Genomic DNA, 6,250 nt, shown 5'->3' on the forward strand with positions numbered 1-6,250 from the left:
AGAAATAGTTTGACAAGTATTTAGGCTGAAGGTGCTTAAGTATGAGATCTTCCAGGAATAGGTCCATTCTGGGTCACTCCACCCCTTTGGGCATCCCCACCACTCGGATGTTATTCATCTGGGCCCGCCCCTCCCGATCCTCTGGCTTTACCGCATGTTCTTGCATTGGTGTGTGAGTCGTTGCATTTGATCGTCCATTCTCTTGGTGACAGCTTGTGTTACTTTCTGCTGCGGCTACTTTTTCAGAGTTCTTATTCATATCAGCCTTCAGTAGGTTGACTTCAGTCATGACTTTGTCTATTTTAGACGCTAGGTTCGTGCCCAGTGTCTGAATGGCCACCATGATTGCCCCTAGTGAGAGTTTTACTGTTTTTGGGTTCCCTTGCGATGCTGCACCATCTGCATTGCTGTCCTGGGCACTGTTTGTTTATCTAGTTGGTTGGACTGGGGTGGGGAGGTCCCCATGGGTCGCATTATATGGCTCTTCTCAGTGGATTATGGGTCAGCCGCTTGCCGTATCTCAGTGTAGTGTCCACACAGCATGCCACCCGGTTGCAGATTCGGTGAGGAATAGTGAGGAATCACCTTTACTTAGCCGTAGAGATACTGGATCCAGGGTATCATATGTGTCACATCTCAGGAACCACCCCCGGCGAGAACAGTGCTAGCCATGACACTGACGGGGCTCTTCAGGCTTCCATGTACCTCAAGTTCTGGCCTCTGATGTCTAGGCCTGGCCTCCCACGCTGTGTCCAACACTATTAACCAAACGCTACCACTTGGTTAATTCCGCACTCTGGGATCCCCAACTTGAACCTAGGCAACCGGCCCACCCTGCATGGAGGGGGGCCCAGCCAAGCGACCAGGAGGGACGATCCAGCCTATTAGAGTGCACTATTCGCTCAGAGGCCCCTGCCTGTGGTCACTCAGCGCTTATGCCGCAGTCCTCAAGTCTCTTGGATCAGGCCATCTTCGGCTCTCTCGCACATCAATCCCAGGGGCCGAGCCCAGCACTCTTGGTCTTCGCTGTGCTTGCCTCCTCGGCAACTGGTGCAAAGCGCACACCACGCAGGCCCATCATACTCAGCTGCTGCGAAGGCGAGGGAGTCTGGGCGTCTCCCAGGCCCAGCAAGGCCTCAGCTCCAATCTTTCTGTGATCAGATCCTGCGGGTCCGGTCTGCCGCCCGCTTTCTCCGATTTGCTTGCCCCTACAGTGGTCGTCGCACACCGGCCACTACAATGGTCCGTTGCTCTTCGAAGTTCCCTAAAGGCGTGGACATATCTGCCCCCAGGGCTCGAGTCGGGCGGCACACCTGCCCGGCAGGTCCTGCCTCCGTCCGGCACTCAGGGGTGCGATGTATTCCCCGTTTATTATACCTATCCGCTTTCCAACACTTTCTCTACTGTTGTATTCACTGGAGTGGGAATAGTACATTTTACCCCTCTGCAATCCTACACTTTCCCTACTGTTGCACTTATTGGAGTGGGAATAGTAAATGTTACCTCTCCTTAATCCAACACTTTCCCTACTGTTGCTGTTGTATTGGCTGGAGTGGGAATAGTACATTTTATCCCACTGCATTACAACACTCTCCCTTCTCTTGTATTGACTGGAGTGGGTATAGTGAATGTTACCCTGCCGCTAACCAGCACTTTCCCTGCTGTTGTACCAACTGGACTCGGAATAGTAAATATTACCTCTCTGCAATCCAACACTTTACCTATTATTGTACTGACTAGAGTGGGAATAGTAAATGTTATCACTCCAGCTATCCAAAACTTCCCCTACTGTTGTGCTGACTGGAGTGGGAATAGTACATTTTACCCCTCCGCCATCCAACACTTTCTCTACTGTTATATTGACTGGAGTTGGAATAGTCAATTTTACCTTTCCGCAATCCAACACTTTCCCTACAGTTGCATTTACTGAAGGGAGATTTGTAAATTGTACCCAGTTGTATTATCTTTGCGTTACGTGAAGTGTCAGGATTGTTGCCATGAAGCGCCGCTGTCCGCTTGATGCGTGGCAAATGGCGACTCTCTACCCTAAGACTACGTTACCCAGAAAGCCTAGCAGTAACGCAGCGTAGCGACGCACGCTACACAAATCCAGGAACTAACAGGCACATGCATCAAGCGATTTGGGAATCGCAAACGGTGCGAATCGCAAAATTCGGCCGTTTGCGATTCCCAAATCACTATTTGGGATGCATCAACTTAAAAGTGAATAAATCGCTATTTTAGCGATTTCTTCAAGTGCGATTGCTTTTAAGGAATCGCAAATTTGCGATTCCTCAAAAGCAATGCATGAAACTAAAAAAAATTGCGAATTCGCAATTAGAGAGAAAAAATTACCATGAGGTTGGACCTCATGGTAATTTTGCGAAATGTTAGAAAAATGCAATTTTTTGCTTTTTTTTAACTTTCATGTTGTGCACACACATGCCCTTAGGGCATGTGTGTACACAACATATGTGCATTGTTTGATTTCAGGGGTGCAACAGGGTGTCCTTTGGACACCCCTGCACCCTTGAAATCGCAATCTCAATTTGCGATTCGCTAATTGCGAATCGCAAATTGAGATTGTCTTCCCATTCATTCCTATGGGCCTCTAGGCCCATAGGAATGAATGGGAAGGGATTCCTTAATTGCGATTCGCAAAATGCTAATCGCAATTAAGGAATTCTAAGAAATCGCAATTTATTTAGCGATTTCTTGATGCATAGGCATTTGCAATTCCTTAATTGCGATTCCTTAAAAATCGTAATTAAGGAATCGCAAATGCCGAGTTTGATGCATGTACCTGTAAGTACCTGCGGCATTGGAAGGACGGTGCCGATAATTCTTGCTGTGTTCGTTGGTGTGGTCGGTAAGAGAGAAAATTGCTGGGACAATCGTGAGTAATTCTTACCTTGTGGTTGACACCTTTGCACTCGAATCTGAGCTGAGTGTGTGTCAAACTTTCTTCGTTTCATGGTACACGCGGCTGCGTGTATTGCTTTAACTTTCCAAAGGTCCCAACCTCAAAGAACCAACGTTTGTTTCCCCTGTTGGACGAGAAAAACTTGCTTTCTCATTGCAGGGGAAACGCCATTACCAAGCCAAACACCATTTGGATATGAACTATTGTTATAGTCCTTTCTTTCTGAGTCAGACTCCTTATACTTCCGGATTTTGGTAGCGGTTTGGGCTCAAATCGTTAGGCGAGTTTCTCGCAAGTTTCATAAAGGAGCATAAGGACTAACACACGTTTAAACAAGTGAACTTTCCCTTTTTTTTGGAAGGAGCTGTGGTATGGTGACTCAACCTCAAGTATTCTTATTTGGTGTATGTCCACAACGTTTTTTCATTGTTTTCTTCAGTGCAGGAGAGAATCAACAGGGGGTACATGATCAGAGGGAGTGTGCGACCAAGATTTGAACACAGAAATATTGTGGTATGTAATCTATGTCTGTTAATGCATATATCACTTGCAAAAGAAGTATAGGATTACAGTGTGTTGTTCCTTGTTTACTTTTAGTTGGTTGAAGTTCCTGGTATTACCCTGGGCCTGTTCTCCTGTATTTTAAAGACCTTATTATTTTCCTTTTCAGGTAGGGGTCTAGAAGTACACACATGATAGTATAAGAAATAGTGCTAGGATTTATCCAGGTGGGGCTAAGGGGGTGTTTATCTAAACAACTGTCTTTGTAATTTCAGATCTCTTTCCCCACTGTTCCCTTCCTTTCCCGCGCTCGCGGAACTATTCTGTAGTCTGTGATTAATAATCAGGCTTCAGGGTCGTTGTGTGGGAGAGGGTATAGGACTTTCGACACAGCCCCGAGGAGTATAGGAGACGGAGCCTGACATGAAGTGACAGTTGTAGTATTTTTTATATATTTAATATAATAGTTTGCGTGATTCTGTATAAATTGTAGTGGAATTAGAATATATGTATTAAATTGCATATGTTATTTTATATTGTTACAATTTATATTATGTTTTTGTTTATTCAAAATTATAATATTTTTTATATTTTTAATGTTTAAAATATTTTTACAAAAGTTTAAGTTGTTTACTATATTAATTAGGATGGTTTGTTTTTTAAAGATGTTATGGTATTGGTGTAAGTATAAATATATATATTTATTATAAATGAATTTAATTGCAGTAGCCACATGCCTTTTTTTAATTATTTATCTGGTGACTGATATGATGGTAATATCAGCCACAATCAGATGACACTGTATGTATATTTATAGATTTTTGCACTTGCACTTTAAACAGTTGTTTCTGTTTACACCGAGACATGGGCAAATTTGATTGTCAGCTCTGGTCTCCGTTTTGATAGATCATGAGATAGGTTTTTACTAACCCTGGGCGGAGTTCGCGGAGTGGGGCTCCGCGGAGCTACACGAAGTGGGCGAGAAACTACGCCCACCTCCGCACTCCGCGTAGCCCCACTCCGCAAAACCACTGGCCGCCAGCCCCGCCACCCGCCTCCCTCCCGCCCTCCCTAAATACTTTAAAATAAAGGAATGCTATAAATTAAAAAGCACTTACCTTGCCGCCGCGTTCCCCGGGGCTCGTTATCTTCCGTCTTCCGTCTTTATCAGTAATGCGCATGCGCGGGCGGCCGCGCATGGGCATTTTCTCGTGAAAATGCGCATGCGCGGCCGCCCGCGCATGCGCATTACTGATAAAGACGGAAGACGGAAGATAACGAGCCCCGGGGAACGCGGCGGCCAGCGGCGGCAAGGTAAGTGCTTTTTAATTTATAGCATTCCTTTATTTTAAAGTATTTAGGGAGGGCGGGAGGGAGGCGGGTGGCGGCCAGCTACGCTCCGTCTGCGGAGCGTGCGTAGTGCCGCCTGGCTCCGCCAGCTCCGCAAAATGCGGAGTGGGCGGCACTACGCACACTCCGTGCACGGAGCGTAGCTGGCCGCCCAACCCTAGTTTTTACGTCGACAGCAATTATGTGCTTTGATGATATTACTAATCTATTTGACCGCATCACTGTTAATGATGTGTTTATACTTTTAGTTTTTCACAATTTCATTATGACAGAGGGAGCCCAGTGTGCTAGTTGTGACATTGTAGTATGTTTACTAGCATCATAAAAAGCCCAGGGAGGTGTAACCAGAATGATATGTGTAACACTATAACATGTCAGTTCTGGTTCGGTGCGTCATGTGATCAAGGCTGTGGCAAAACGTCCGAAACGCGTCATACTGAAACTGCAATAAAGCACTTTATTTGAATCTTCACATTGTGGTCCGTACCTGTCTTTCGTTACCAGGAGTGGTAATTCAGGACTTTGTGTCTTCACAACGATTTGGCGGAATATGGCTGTTTCCGCTTTTACGGTCCCTCCTTTTAACTTGTGGCTGGCTGTTTGTGCGGCCGACATCGTGGATGCGATTCCAGTCTAACCCGGAAGGAGTAACCTGGGGCCAGCACCCCGCGGTCGAGATTCAACGACGAATTAACACAGCAAAACTCAGGGAGACTTGGTGACTCAACAGAGTCGGAGGACACCAGCGGGACAACCGGGGAACGTTGGGATAAGCGTTGTCATACTCGAGAAGTCCGTGACTGTTGCGGGTGAAAGGATTGTGTATTTCTGAAGCAGACTGTGCACACTACGCAAAGCAGTGAGCGCATTGGTGCATATATATTCATTGCTACGTAATATGACAACTTCAGCAGAAGCGATACGGAACCGGCAGGCGGTGGCTGATGCCTTATTTTTAAATTTGCCAAACATAGATAAAGTTCCGCAAGGACATTAAAAAGAAACACAACAAAGAAACTACAAGTATAAATTATATCAAATCCTTAATGAAGAAATTAGCAAAATTACTCTGAACGGAGATCACTAAATGGTGGAAAAAGATATCCATAGAAAAATACAGAGAAGTAGGTAAAGTGCCGCGGGGATTGAGGGTTCTCATAGCTCCATTATTTGAGAACCCCAATCCCCTAATGCCAAATGGGCTACAAACAGTCTAGAGGCGTCTATGAACATGGTCTCCATACTTATAAAATACGTGGAGATTGACCGAAATTAAATTTTGAAGGAAATTGAAGGAATAAATCATCAATTGGAACACCATGAACAAAATAATTTTATTAAGAAAAGCAGAGAAGAAATTGATGTGCGCCTTACTAAGCATGAAGAAACAATAAAATCTCATAAGATATTTAAATTTGCGCGGGACAAACATGCCTACGAGACAGGGAGAGTATTCACCTTTGCCCGCAAATATGA

Source organism: Lissotriton vulgaris, chromosome 2_1 (genome assembly GCF_964263255.1).
Source record: "Lissotriton vulgaris chromosome 2_1, aLisVul1.2, whole genome shotgun sequence".
NCBI lineage: Eukaryota > Metazoa > Chordata > Amphibia > Caudata > Salamandridae > Lissotriton > Lissotriton vulgaris.